Genomic DNA, 15,854 nt, shown 5'->3' with positions numbered 1-15,854 from the left:
AATGTCCGTGTAATTATTCGGTATCATATTTGAAAATAACAATATATTTGCTTTAAATTGTAACAAACTATAACCATTAAAGGTAAATAAGCTATAAACTTTATCTTAAGAGAAGCCTTAAATAAAACCCACTTCTGCATTTCCCAGCACTAATAGGAAGTTGTCATAAAACGGTTGCTATGTGGTTGCTATGGGGATGGGAGGGACTTCCTGTAAAGGGATCCGGAAGTTAAGTTGGACTGGAACGGCTAAAAAAAAGCGATATATGTGTTTAAGCACATCATTGGGGAGGGAAAAGAGGCAAACGATTATAAAGGGCCCCCAAACCCTCCCTTTATCAGCAAGGGACATAAGGGGAGGGGGTTGAAGAGTCATACCGCGGGTGAAATATGGAAACCGTTTTCAAGAAAAGATAATTAGAACGGAGAGAAAGCCCAAAGAAAATATTTTTCTCCCTTCAGTTTCGTCACTGGCAGGAGAGGCGTTTTCTCAGGTAGGAAACCCATTCGGCATTTTCTTATTTTGGCATTAGCTTGAGGAATATCAACAAGCCGATTCTCCCATGCTTTAATAACAGTAGTTTCGGGTATGAGTTCACACTCCGTTCGTTTCCACTTTTGGGTCATTTTCGCCTTCGATCGGTAACTGTTTTTTCTTTCTTCCTATCTGTCTGCTGCATGTTTTCTCGTCTTCACTCGTTCAACAGCTTGCCTGATTAAAATACGAGTTTAACCTATTTCATTCATCTGTTCATAGCAACGTGTGGCGTGACTCTGTGGTGCTTGGTACGATCGGCACTGGCGCAGTCGGTGTCTTGCTGAACTCTATCAGCATGTTCCGATTGTAAGCGAAGACAACACGGAGTGACAGCCCTCGCCGGCAGGAGACGATTTTTCACTTTATGCCTGTAGTCTGCCTTGATGCCTGGTCACTTTTGGTAGCACGTCTGTCCTTTACCTACCTTGTGCTGGTGCACGTTTATGTACCTCATGGATTTTTTATTATTCGAGGTAAATCAATCAATCGGCGGGCTGTTTGTAGTTTATTTGAACACCTGTTACCCACTACATGTTGTTGTTAGGGAAAGAAAGGGATCTGTTCAAAGGTGTGATGTTTTTGAATTACTATTTAAAAGCAGTATGTGGGTATTAAAATTGAAATATGGTTGGATACGTGATTTCTATTATTAGACAGAAATATCTAAAGCAGCTTAGCACGCAAACACTGTGGGCTGTGCAGTATCTGGTTAGCCCACAATCCATTTCTGTGGTCTCACCCGTAATTACCTGGTATGTACAGTAGTTTAATTTTATTCACTTCAGACGGAAAAAAAGTCTTTTTTCACTGTGGAGAACAGCCGGTATTTTGAAGACACAAGTTTAATGTTCTTTCTGCTTTGCAGACTAGCTGTTTGTACTTAACTTTAGCTCTTGGCATTATCAGAAATATGATCTTTTATTATCATACTTTGACCACAAGCAACATGCTTCTTAATATTTTTCTTTCTTAGTTTCTTTACACTGTCAGTAATTTTCTTGTTTTGAACTAGTATGACAGAGTATTGTACAGCTGCCTCATTCGTTGGCTTTGAATTCTTAGTCCATCTTTACGGACTGTAAGCATTCTTGGTCGCCTCTCACTTTTTTCACAACTTAAAGACCCTCATTTTGACCCTCATTTTAGTTTGTTTGGCACTTATCAGTTTTGTTTACTGTCAGTTGGTGAGTTGAGTGTATGTCTTTGTGCTTTAGCTATCAAGGCAGTGGGCAGACTCCACATTCACAGCTATCTTGTACTCTGCACCTCCAGATTAACTGACTGGATTTGAGTTCTGTTAGGGAAAATACTTTTGTAAATAAATACCGTAGTCTTGAATTGACTATTTAAACCAGGTTGGTAGAGCCCTCACGCTATCTTGTTCTGTGCAACATGGCAAACTGACAAAAAAGACAAAATGAACATCTGAAGTACTACAGCTTAATTTACACATTCACAGCATTGTAATTCATCCCAGTCAGCACACAGCTCAATAATATATTCTAGCAGTGTCCCAAATGAGTTGAGTAGATTCTAAAGGTTCCAGATTAGTCAAACACATTAAGTTTTGGGTAAATATCTGGTTCATCGAATAAGACTTCTTATTTGTATGTTAGCGGGCGGCGTGGTGGCGCAGTGGGTAGCGCTGCTGCATCGCAGTTAGGAGACTCGGGTTTGCTTCCCGGGTCCTCCCTGCGTGGAGTTTGCATGTTCTCCCCGTGTCTGCGTAGGTTTCCTCCCACAGTCCAAAGACATGCAGGTTAGGTGCACTGCCAATCCTAAATTGTCCTGTGTGTGTGTGTGTGCCCTGCGGTGGGTTGGCGCCCTGCTCATGGTTTGTTTCCTGCTTTGCGCCCTGTGTTGGCTGGGATTGGCTCCAGCAGACCCCCCGTGACCCTGTAGTTAGGATATAGCGGGTTGGATGATTGATGGATTCGTATGTTATTGTTGGACAACAAAATAAAAATATATGATGACTTCTTCAACTTTATCTGCTGGTACAAATAAAATAAGGATGTCCTTGTTTATCCAGCTGACACTGTCTGAACAATATGAAGCACTTGTTCAATCCATACATAGATATTTTTTTCCCTAACATTTTTCTCCCAATACAAGCGTGGATGGACATCAGAGATATTTCCTGTAGAGTGTAACCACTACTCTGTTTTCTTAATGTATTCAAATTATACTACACAGGAGACCAAGGAAGTACAATCTAGGTTTTTAGAGCTAAAGGGTAACTTGTTGCGTTTTTTCTTTGTTTGTTCAAGTAAAACATTTCACCTGTTTAGAATATTTGTAAATCATTGTGAAATATATCAACTTGTGTATCAATATATCAATTAGTATTTTAATAAACAAGCTGTACTGTGAATATTCTACTTATTATTGCTGTGGAAAATAACCGTTGAAAAACCTTTGAAATAGTGAAATTTTGGGACAGCATACTGTATGTTTAACTTGTGTAACTAATGCTTATTCATTAAGTGCATCTTTATTTCTAGTAGGTACTGTAATAGTATAAATGATTAGCTGATTGTTTACATATTTCTAAGGTTTAGAAAGTGAACTGTTTTTGGGATTGTTGCTTAGCAGGTATGTATGTAAAACGATGCAAATGAAGGCGCTTGTTTGACCTTTTATGCTCCACATCATACTGGTCTATTTTAATATTTTAAAATATGTGGATTTCTTCAAACAGCTGGGGTGAAATGGGACATATTTCTCTCAAAAAACCCATGATGTACTAACCTTTGACATTTGCATTGTGCACCACTGTTTGTGGTGCTTAACCTCAGGCATTTGCATTGGGATCTTCTGTTAGTTCAGGTGGACAAAGTAATTTTTGGTATGTAATGTATCTGATACTTTGACCTTTTTGTGCATTCTTTGCACATCCATTTTGTGCAGTGATTGGATTTCTTTATTATGTTTTATTATTATAGCCAAAACATGTTTCAGTAGATGGGCAGCAGCAGATAAATGTTTAATGTGGCAAGGGTAAGACTCCATTTCATGTTCTAGATTTCATTACATCTGCTGCTGATTAAACTTGGTCAGAATCACAAGGCTCTAAAATCTACATTTATCTACTAAACCAGCACAATTGTTTGTTTAAGTTGGCTAGATGCTCTGTTACTCTTATTCAGAGATGAATATTTACTGATGAAAGGTATTTTTGTGAGAACTTGGCACTGTGTTAGAAAAGCTTTATTGCGCTTAGTCTTTGTGTTTACTACTTTCTGAATATTTTAATGCGTTTTTTGCACAAGTCTTATTTTCCCCCACAGAACTTGCGTAGTTATGAATGTCTAAAGTGTAATTATACACTAATATTATATTCTAGTGGTCCATCGGATGTCCAGTGTCTGAACTTTATTATACATTTGAATGTTTTTACCTGAAGCCCTGTACCCTTGTATCCTGACTTTACTAAGACTAAGAGTCTATAATACACTGATCCCCCGCAATATTGTGGTTCAGCTATCGCACCCTGCTATATCGCGGATTTATTATTATGTTACTTATGTCCTTAGCCCAACATCCACATATCATATGTGTTTACAAAGTGTGTTTTAATAAGTTTACATGTGTTTAAAGTGTGTGGGAGGGGTATATTAAGGCTTAAACTATAAAAATGTCTATTTATATGGTCTCTCTATAGCGCAGATTTTCACCTATCGCTGATGGGTCTGGAACGTAACTTCCGCGATAGGCGGGGTATCACTGTACTGTATACTGATTATCTACTTGAAAGAAAGTTGTAGTTTACCATTCAGGTTGTGATTTGCAACCAGGCCATGGACATGTTTGAACAGTTTACTGAGTTATGCTCTGTGATTCAGTTGCACACAATGGATAACCTAAAAAATGACCTGTGAGCATAAAAGCATAATGCTGTGCAAGATTTTGAGATTGCGGAAACATAATTGAAGAAAATAATTTGGTGACTTGTAATTGTTCCTAATGACTTAAGTTTATTGTGCCATATTTTGTTGTATCACCTGATCTTGTAAATACTTTATGGAATTCAGGTTGTGTATTTGCGTTTTGTTACTTGACTACTTTCAATTTTCACATGCAGATTTTGGGTCAATCATGAATAATTCATTTTTAAATTTGTTAAAGATGAGATACAATATCAAAGTTGTTTTTGTTCTTTTTTTTTTTTCCTCACTTCCCTTACTTCATCTATTCATTTTTCTGAAACTGATTCTTCCTTTACTGAACCATGAAGTGGCTGACCCATTTGAAGCAGCATTGTAGAGGATGCCAGGTGATCAACCTTGCATGCACGGTTTTTCATTTTCAGGACTGTTGCTGGTCTGTTCAGTGCCCCACACATATTGTTACATTATCCAAGGTAAACGGTTCACTCCAAAGTGTACTTTTCATGTTTTAACAATGATTTGGATATCGAGGGGAGCATTATTGACCACAGCCTAACAAGAAAAATGCATAATCCTGTACATTACTATCTCATTTTACCATGTTCGCAGAAAAGACTTTTACTTTTAAGTTTATTTCAATATAAGACCATAAAAGGTATATCTCTTTATTCATTTTAGTGACTAGCTGAAATTCCTGGTATTACCAGGGTGCATTTGAAATATTATTTTGTTACCCAAAGTTTTAAAATGATTTGGGAGATTTTGTAATTGAAAACATATTTCCAAATTACTCAGGAAAAATTGTTTTTGTTTTTAACATCTCCATTTTTTATTTGTAAATTATTAGGATATGTAAATGATTTTTATTCCCACTCTGCAGTAGCCTACATAATTGTCCATCTGTCTCTCTCTTGTTTGTTTCACTTCAGGCATTTCAGCTGCTCTAGTTGCTGCTATAGCATTCCTTGTTTTTCTCCATGTCCAGCCATGTTACATGTAATTATTACCTTGTACTTCTTTTTCCACATTAAAGACCTGCAATAAACACTTTTAGTAAATGTTTTTGTTCATTTGTAGAAAAAATGTAACTCAAAAAATCAAACATCCCAGGCACACACATTCCAGTTGAAGTCAAATAAAATATTATACACATTCAACTAGATTCATATTCCTAAATTAAATTAGTATAAGGCTGGCAAAACACTAAACAGCTTTTAGTTGTAGAGCCAGTGAACTTCAACAGCTGCACTTTCTGAATATCATTGGTTTGAGGTTGTCAGATAACAAGGCCAGCAATAGCAGGGGACAACATAACTGTCTCATTACGTTTTTGGGCAAAACTTCAAATTTCTAAAATATTGTGTGCCCTCTGCATTTTGACAGGCAATTAATGCAGTGCATGATATCACTGGTGCCTGTACGAATGCTTTCCAGGCATGACTGGTTCAGCTGCAATCTCTTACCTGTTATTGTGATGGTGGGTTTGTTTGTTTTTTGTTTTGTTGTCTGTCTGATGTCTTGTAATACCAAACATCTCATCTGTTTACATGGCCCAAAACTGTTTTCTTCTTAAGTTGTGGTTGCTTTATACTTCTGGGTGAGCGCCTTTCGGCTGTTAACTCAGTCTCTCGTACACACACACACACACACACACACACACACACACACACACACACCGCCCTTATGACTTGTCAGGGTGAGTTGCGGACCAGCATGTCTGGGTCAAAGTACATGGTTGTCAATCACGGGAACACATGCCTGTCCCCAGACTGAGATAATGTAAATGAAGTCTGTCGCTATAAATTGCTGGACTGGTCATGTAGTGAAACTCTTTGTTGACAGTTTTTGCTTATTAATGCAGGATTTTCGATTAATTCATACAAGATTTTCATAAAATAAGATACAATAATGGGCGTCATGTTGGCGCAGTGGTTGCACTGGAGCCTCGCAGTATGGAGACCTGGGTTTGCGTCCTGGGTGTTCCCCTGTGTGCTGTAGTTTCCCTGCCCCAAATACAGTAAACAGTTTTTTCTAAATAAGATATACAGTACAGCTTTGTTTATCTGAGGTCATAGTGTGCTAACAAAGAGCATTGTACTGTTTCCAGCAATGTATCCATTAACAGTGCTCATTTGACTTTATCTGTCTTCAAATAAAGACTTTATCTCCAAACTTGCACTTATTTGCCCTCATTATTTGAGTGTTATATCAGCATATAAATAGTTAAACCCGGGTTACTGCCGAAGACAGTCATTTTATTTAAAAGGTGAACTGTTCTATAGATAAAAAAGCAATATTCATGTATAACAGAGACCAAGACTTAAGTGTATAAAGTTATTAAATGTATGACTGCAATTTAGTAAACCGCTGTAAGCTAACTCTCAGATATATTGAAGTTTTAATTGTGAAGAAAAATGTAAAGTACTCCCTTATTAAGTTAAAAGCATTTGTGCATTTAAATATTGGTGATATTAGTTATCTTCCTGGTAGACTCCTTTGTAGTCTTTCACAGTTCTCTCTAGATAACAAATAGTTAAATGAAGTGTCTTTAAAGGACTATTTTACTTTAGGTAAGTTGCATTTACATACTTGCACTGCATTAGAATCATTGCTTATGGTATATCTGCTATTTGTTTCTTAATGCTAAAGTAGTTTATGAAACACTTTTAAAATATCCCGAGTTGAGTCTAAAGTACAAGTTATACAAAACCAAAGGTTTTAATATTACCATGAAATTGCTTAGTTGCAAACTGAAACGGTAGGAAAGTCCACTGTTTTGAAGTCTGAGATTGCTCTATTGTCTGAGCCCCTAAACCAGTATCAGTCTGTCTTAATCATTCTTGAAACATTGATTAGTTCATGGCAAAGATTAGTTCATGGCAAAGGCCTCTGTCTCTAGATTGTAAACCACAGCTTGTTCTTTATGCACAGCTTTGTTTTTGAAGCCAGAATGTAGAAATTTGTCATGCATTTTCTTCTCGCCATATTTCAGATTTTTGACATAACTTTTGTGGCCTTGCACCTCTGAGGGGCAGCCAGTGGTTGCAAAGTGCCACTGTAGGTGGCAAGAAATACTGTACTGTGATCTATAGAAAGAGAAAAGGCACTATGGGTGATGTAAGGTTTGTCATGCTTTTCTTTTCACCAACATATCTGTGTTTGATTACTGCTGATTCAACATTTTCTTTTATCAAAGTTTTCTCTCGCCATTTTTGTCATTGCTTTCAAGATATAGTGCCTCTGAGGTGTATTTAATGCAGTTTATGGTTTCAAGGCTAATCTGTGGCCTTTGTACCACTACTGCAGTTCTCTGTTGTATTTGAAGTCGCCCAAGTCAGTTTGTTTTGTTTTTTTTTTCCTCCCTCTTCTAACTTTCAAGGTTAAATTTCCCCCAACTCCCCTCCTACCACCTTCATTTGGAACAAATGTGTGTAAGCCTATAGCTGATCCAAATCTCCTAAAGTGGGATCAGTGGTCTAAATTGAATTACATGTTTTCCACTTTAAATTTTCAGTTGGCAAACTGGGTTACAGCTTTAAAATAGCAAGTGGTATGAAATACTGAGAAACAGTGCTGCAAAGGTTGTGAAGGTGGTGAGATGGTTATCACACATGCCTTTCAAACAAAAATATGTTTGATTCCTAACCATTTTAAGAAAAAGTTCAATATAGTCAAGCATTTCCTTCACTGTGTTTGTCATGTTCAAAAGCCATATTGTTTGAGTTATTTACTGCAATTTTGAGGTTCTTTGTACCAGCATCAAAAAGCAAGAATATTATGTACCAAGGAGCTTCACAATACTAGCAGTAGTTGCAGCATGTACTGAATGCCATTTTGGTATTTAACTTTGCATCAACTTTTTATCCTTCCTTCTTTTCACTTACACCTAGGCAACTCATCTAAACAAACAAAATTGAGTTTAATATAATAACATTAATTTCTTTAGCATGTTTTAATACGAAGGATATAGCCCAAAGTGCTTTACAAGATGGTAGAATTAGTAACAAAAAAGATAACTAAAATTTAGATGATGATAATGTGTAAACAGTATACAAAAATAAGTAATACACACTTAAGATTAGCACATAATTGGGAGAAATGGAGTCCTTAAATATAGAACTGTTTATTGTAACCAGTGTGATTGTCAAGTTTTTAATGTCCAATTTTTGAAAATTGTATTTCTCCCAGGGGCATATATGGGTGAACAAAAACAGTGCTGCTCCATATTAATAAAAAGAGAGCTACACTTTTTGACTCTTTAGCTGTCTTTTATTCAGTGTTTTGAGTGGGGACAGATTCATATATTTGTAATCATGAGTGCAATAAATCTATAGACTGAACTTTTTACCTGTGGACATTCTTACGTGTACTCATGATATTCTGTATACATTTGTCTAATGTAGAGTAACTGCTTGTGCAGTGCAGTTGGTAATAGGATCATCTCTGGCCTTAAAATTCTTGGTTGGGTACAGGATTCAATCTCTCAAAGTAGTATAGTTTTTTATTGTGCCTAGCATTAGAATTGGGACTTGAAATTCAACCTTTGCAGTGTTCTCCCCAAATTCCTGCCCCAATTTTTGGGTGGAATATATCTATACTATTCAATATATAGCTAATATATACTATTGTAGGTTGAGCTATATAATGGAAAAAAGAACCAGATGTATTGGGTGGAGAAAAAAAGTTCTTATTCAAGCAGTGTTTTAACTACCATTGAAGTTATTGTGCAGGCCACCAAGTAATCCAGAGGCATTCATTCCCAAGATGCAGAAAAAGTATTGCGACATGAAATCATGCACATTTTCACGGGAGCTCCAACCCTGGTGTAGGCAAGTTCTCCGCTCAGTTTTGCAAACTGGCGGCACCCAACGTCAAAGCAGTGCTACTGTTCAAGTGTGGTTTCCCCTTTTATTTTAGATCCACATCCCTGATGCGACTTTATAAATACACTGAAATTAACCGCATATTGTTTGTTAGTTTAATGCATCTGATTGTAATTAACCTGTAACAATATAATGGTCCACAGAATGGTCAAACTTCTAAATTAGTTAGAGAAAAAAAAAAGTAAGGACAGGAATTGGGGGTTAGTAGGTTTGAGACAGTACTGCTGCAATAAATTATTTCATCGAAGGTCACGCACGGCGCAAAAAGCATCTTGCGTGAGACATGAACATTCACTGCGTCAGTGTTCCCATGATTAATAACATGCTTTAACTCCTATCATCATGAAAATAATATGAAGTATACATCTCAGTATTTTGTACTCGGAGAGCTGTAGTATCATGATTGTAATGGATTCTGCAACCTGTTGGAGGAAGAGAAAGCCAGTTTAAGAAGCACGTAGTGATTCACACACACAGAGCACATAGAAGATAAAATACAAAACAAAGCATTTAACGTGCTACTTTAGTTACAATGGGATATGAGAAACTAGTAAGTTAAGCAATTTTAAGATGAAGTTTATGATCTTCTACTTTAATGACAAAATAAACTACGTGATTAAAGTTGAAATTTCAAAATTAAAGTTGACATTTTGTGCTTTTTTTCCCCACTGTGTGCCTATTTTATTCTCTGTACCCTAATAAGCTTTCATATGACACTCGGGTGGTGGGCTATGACTCGCCTTTTCACTCCAACTTTGATATCTGAACTTCTTTTTTTTATTTCGGGTCCTGTGCGACTTTGAACTTGAGCTTTCGAGTATCTCCGACACTCTGTCACTCGATCAACTTCCTTTTGTTGTTTATTCCACTGTTTAAACCAACAAATAGTACGATTTTCTCGCCCCCAAAACAAATGCATTTCCTCAGTTCTCTCCCACTTTCAATAATTTAACTTCAATGCAAACCAAACAATTGTGTTAACTCCTATATATTATAATCAGAAAATGCTTACAAGATGGCTTTCAATTTTAAATTGTATATGCCCACAAAGCTTTTTTTTTTGTGTGTGTGTGTGTGTGTATAATTTTTAAACACACACACACACACCTTTTTTGGTTGTAAAAAGACCGTCTTTATCTTAGTTAATAATTTATTCCTATTTTGTTTATTGGAGTCCACAAGCAGTAAATATTTCAAAACAATCGGGATACAATTAAATAATCAAATAACAAATAAGATTGTTGTCTTCTCACAAGCCAGATATCATAACAGTTCTTTTTGATCCTATAAAAATATGAAATAGCCAGGGTAAATGGCCTGCTTGGGTTCTGTAAGATTCAGAAAGTGAATCTAAGACTTTGCTGCGGTCATTTGTTACAGCCAATAGTCTTAGTCAGGGCCTACATTTCTAATACGAAAACCTGATTTTCACCATAAATTAGGGATGTGTGTGTATATTAAAATGTGTGTGTGTGTGTGTGTATAGGACAAACTGGTAAGAAAACAGAATAATAAGTTTGACCCCAGATGTTAAAAGATGGTTCTGTGTCAGAATTGTTGAGTCAGTGAAAATGGGTAACATTTGGATAGAACAGAAAGTTCACTTTAAGATAACAACCCTGAAGATGTATTAATCAATGGAAACTCATCCTTTGTTTGTAGTATTTAATGTGTTGAGTTTTTGGAAATATGTGCCCAGTCTGGTCTGTATGTTTTGTCAACACTGGTACTTTTTAAATTTCATAACATGGCCTGTTTTTTAAAGCACATCATTAGATGCTTCAAGTACACAGATGATAAATTCATGATTTGGGATTGTGGTTCCTTCTGTGTACTTGCAAATGATATCTGACATGTGATAAGACAATATATATATTTTTTTTCTTGGGAGTTTTTAATACTTAACTATTTCATTGTTTCTTTAAATATGTTTTCAAGCTCTGTTTACCCAGTTTGATTCTGGGTTTTTCACTGTATGTGTAATTTCTGTTTGGTTATCCTTAGTGTTAGTAATTGCTTTGAGTAAAAACCTTTTTTCAATGCATCAGCTTTTAGAGTGTCTTGGACATGATTTGACTGTTTGTACCCGTGATGTAAATGCAATGGATAAATGTAAATTGAACATAGTGTTGATGGAACTTCATGATAGTTCTGAATTTTAAATTTTGTTTTCTTCAGATGGCACATACCAAATGCAACCATTAACACTGTTGGAGACAAGTTTTTGCTGATTAAATTAGATAATCTCAATTGTATAGATCTGCATTTTAACATTGTCTTGTTTCTTTGCAAAAAAATGCCAGAAGATCTCTGTGCAAGTATTTCTGTAGCTAAAAGTTTTAATTTCTTGATAAAATGATCCTTAATATTTAATGGTAGGAGTGTGGTAAGAGCTAGGTGAATGCGATTTTTAGATAATTTTTTTTTTATTAGGACTTTTTTTTTTCTCTATATATAATACACTGTGCATCTAGTAGTGTCAGTAAATACATGGCAGGGTGGTTTTCTAGACTTTTTTGATATTTGAAGAATTAATTTTTAAAAACATTACCTATCCTTTGCTTGCTATTAGTGGTAAATTAAAATATTGGGTGGAGATCAAAATTGGGTGGCTATTGTGAAATGAGCAATCCGGTTATAATTGGTCAATCAGTCTGACTATTGTTAAATTTTCAACCACATCTTATTAAAGAAAGAAACATCCTCTAACTGGACAATTCAGTAATCAGGCAAGAGAAAAAGCTGTTCACTGTATCTTTTAATTACTCCTCATCAAAATACCCTGGAGGGAGCATTATTCAAAAGCAGTCTGTTACAGCATGGTCAGAGAAAACAAAGAATAGAGGTTAATTTTATAAACCCCTGAATTTACTTAGTGTCAATCATTGCATACATTTTACTCTTTTTGGTTCATTGGTTTATACCCAATTGATTTATATAAAAATAAAAGTCTGTTATATTATAGTAGTTCTTATACCTTTTGAGTTGCACCACCACTCTTGAAATTTCTGTGCATATAACAATAGTCCATTCTCATTTATAGGACATTTGCTGATTATTCTTAGTCATCTCTTAGTCATCTTTCAGTACATTTTGTATATTACATCAATCTTTCTTCTGGTACATTTATGTACTTGACCATCTCAGTGTTTATCCTAAACCAGATCTTATATTTCAGTGTACATTTTGTTGTTCACTTGACCTTCATGTGGTTTCCTGGTGTGCCTGAACAGGTTTCTGACATTATTATCCTTTATGCTATTTCTTTAAGATGAATGCCGTGTTACCCTAAAATTATTCTGCCACACTATTTTTGACATAGAGATTTTTAGGACAAACTTCCTGCACTTTGTATGCACACGACTTAATATACTATTTTTATAGTATGTGGAACTGACTGAATTTCTATGTGTAATATTTAGCATAGGGGAACTATAGCAAAAACTTGTGGTATGACTAATTCAGTAAGTCAAAGGTGCGAGTGTCACCTCTAGAACTAATACATCAGATTGGCATCAGTTAGAAAAGGGCATCATCACTGGTTGTACTATTTCAGCAATCCTGTTCACCATGAATATGGTAGTGAAACCAGCGGAGGTAGAATGCAGAGCAGACCAGTTCTGCTGTGTGGTAACATCATACAAGAGAATTCATGGACAAACTCACAGTTGTAACAAATTCAGTCCCAGGCTGCAGGTAGATCCAGAAGAGCCTTGGAAAAACAGCCAACCAAGTCCTGTTCCCTCATTTTAAAGAAGGGCAGAGTTACAAATAAATTCCACTTTGCCTTAGATGGCATTATAATTCCATCAGTTACTGAGAAGCCAGTCAAGAGCCTGGGAAAAGTCTCTGACTAAAGTCTCAAAGATGCAATGGCCATCAAGACAACCATTAGGGAGCTTAAGGCCTGGCTATCAAAGGTGGACAACTTGGATCTGCCTGGTAGATCCAAAGCCTGGATATATTAGTAGGGCATCATGCCTCAAATCTTCTGGACTCTGTTGGTATATGAGGTGCCAATTACAACAATCGAAACTTTGGAGAGAAATATCCACAGCTTCCTGCATAGGTGATTAGTTAACCTTGGAGTTCTGAGTAGTGCAGCCTTCTACAGGAAGAATTACATGTTGCAGCTGCCATTCAGTAGCATCTCTGAGGAGTTCATAGTCTCTCACACAAGGGAAGCACTGCAGTACAAGAACAACAGACATCCCATGGTTTCAAAAGCAGCCATAGAGGTTTGGACTGACAGGAAATGGAAGGTCCACAAAGAGCTAGAATTGTCAGTCTCGGTTGAGGCATAGGGCACTGCTGGGAACATTGGCAGCTGGGTGATTCCCCAAGGCCTCCGTATGAGAAGACCCAGGGTAAAAGGTAGCAACTCATCCAGGAGGAATTGAGAGCAGATGTGGAGGAGACACACATGAGTAGAATGATAGGGATGCGACAGCAGGTTGTCTCGACTAGGTGGGAAGAGTGCGCTACCGCGAAAGGTTGCCTGGTCTGACATCTGGCACTATATGATGTCTTACCAAGTCCTACAAACCTTCACACCTGGGACAAGAGAGAGACACTAACTTTCCATTCTGACTCCCTTCCTGAGCATTAGAACACATTCTCGGCAACTCCCTAAAAGCCCTGGGAGACTGTCGTTATCATTGGTGACATGACTAGGTGTTAAAAGCAGTGGCGAATAAGGTTTCCTCAGCCATCCTCGCCACCAAGCATCATCTCCCCCTTTAGCAGGAATGTAATTTTTGTGAGGGTAGGTGAACAGACCAATTTACAGCGCAAATCACAGGCAGGCCTACTTCACTGTGTGCAAGACTGGCAGATAATGGTAGACAACTTTAGCTCCCAGTGCACACCACAATAACCTTGCAATGTTCAGACATATTTCTACTGTCAGAAGCCACGAAACAACTAGTAATTGTAGAACTCGCTGTCCCCTGGGAGGATCACATGGACTTCTACAAGAGGAAGTATGCAAAGTATAAGGACCCTCTGGAGCAGTGCCGGAGACAAGGATGGCGAGTTCATTGCCTACCAGTAGAACCGGGTTATAGGAGCTTCACCGGCCGCTCGCTCTGTAGAACCTTCACTCTGCTAGCTGTGACAGTAGTTTGGGGGTGTAAGAGCAATCGGTGCCATCCCAGAAAACGCGGAAAGAACCTCAAGATGGCTTTGGGTAAAGAGGTGCAATCCGTGGAGTATAGCTACTGGCATGCAAGTCGGGGACTGATCATTCCCGGCTGGTTCGCCTGGGGGAGGATGTCTGATGATACAAGACCCGAAACACCCCAGTATACATCACTGAGGATACGTCTAGGTGCATCCATAGTATGTATTTTGACATCATTCCATACCTATGCATATGTTATGAAGTCACTATGTAGACACCCTTTAAATAAAGTTTTACTGAAATTTATCACATAAAGTTCCACATGTATGGTCAAGTAATGTCATTTTGTTTTTTGTCTTCACTGGGACATTGGGGCATCAGTGCCAATACCCAGCCCTACTTCAGAGTACACAGAAACAAAAAAAAGTCAACAGGATGTTATGACTAGGTGGAGTAGCATATAGCAAGTATTATGGAGTCTTCAAAAAAACATACGCTTAGTGACTTGAATTCCCAGCCTCCATTAGTGTGAAACAGTGAGGACTCCCTAAAACACTTGGACGTGTGAGAGAGAAGCTTTTCTTTAGTGATGTTGTAAATGTCACTCTGCTAACTCTTGCACAGAAACATCTGTTAGGAGGAAGTGCTGATATGGGTCATGGAGTTAAAAGTTCAAAATTTATTTTAAGCTGTTGATAAATGATGCAGTAATATGGAGTCAGAATCTTTGGTCTGTTTAATGTCTCTGTTTTTATTTTTTTATTTTTTTTTATGACTTGTGTCGACTTTGTCAAAAACATTTTCCAGCACTGCTGGCTGGCTACCACAATACCCCAACCAACACACAATACAGTTTGGTTTGCTAAAATGCATTTAACTATAATAGGTCTTCACTAGTACCTGTTGATTTGTGGACTAAAAATCAGTTTGTATAATGGTCTAATCATACTATGTAGTTTAATTTAATGGTGAAAGATCTTGGAATGGGAATCTAAAAACCCATTTAGGTCTCTCTTAGTAGGCAGTTTCTTTTTAAAAAAAAAAAAAAACATGCCAATGTTGGCAAACCTGCTGCCTTTACAAAATTTTATGATTGGTTTATTTGACAAAATCGAATCTAGCAGCTTGTCGCCATCATCTTGGTCAGTACTTTGCCCTATACCACATTAAACTAAGCTGGTAATTATATTTTTGGTCCAATTGAATATTCATTCTTTCATTTATTTGTCAAAAAACTATTCTGATACAAGGTTATGAGGTTCAATGTCCATCCCAGAATTGGTTTTGCTAAAACCAGAAACATAAACCAGATGGAGCTCCAGAACACATTTTCTAACGCACATCTATTTGTTACGTGCCATTTTGAAGTGGTTTGTTATCACAGTGTGCATCCTTGGCATTTGGTACAATAAACAAATATTT

General features: G+C 37.1%; 1 protein-coding gene across 1 annotated transcript in view; it reads left to right on the top strand.

The window, feature by feature from the left end:
- The first annotated feature begins 239 nt into the window (after window positions 1-239).
- Window positions 240-15,854, top strand: part of LOC120539021 (alpha-1,3-mannosyl-glycoprotein 2-beta-N-acetylglucosaminyltransferase-like) — a 45,950-nt gene continuing 30,335 nt past the window's right edge. Inside the window, exon 1 of the mRNA XM_039768709.1 lies at window positions 240-493. The gene's annotated coding sequence lies outside the window, so the exon portion shown is untranslated. The remainder of the gene's footprint in view (window positions 494-15,854) is intronic.

The sequence above is a fragment of the Polypterus senegalus genome, chromosome 11 (genome assembly GCF_016835505.1).
Source record: "Polypterus senegalus isolate Bchr_013 chromosome 11, ASM1683550v1, whole genome shotgun sequence".
NCBI lineage: Eukaryota > Metazoa > Chordata > Cladistia > Polypteriformes > Polypteridae > Polypterus > Polypterus senegalus.
Note: the sequence above shows the minus strand (reverse complement) of the source record. Positions and strands in the feature narration are given on the sequence as shown.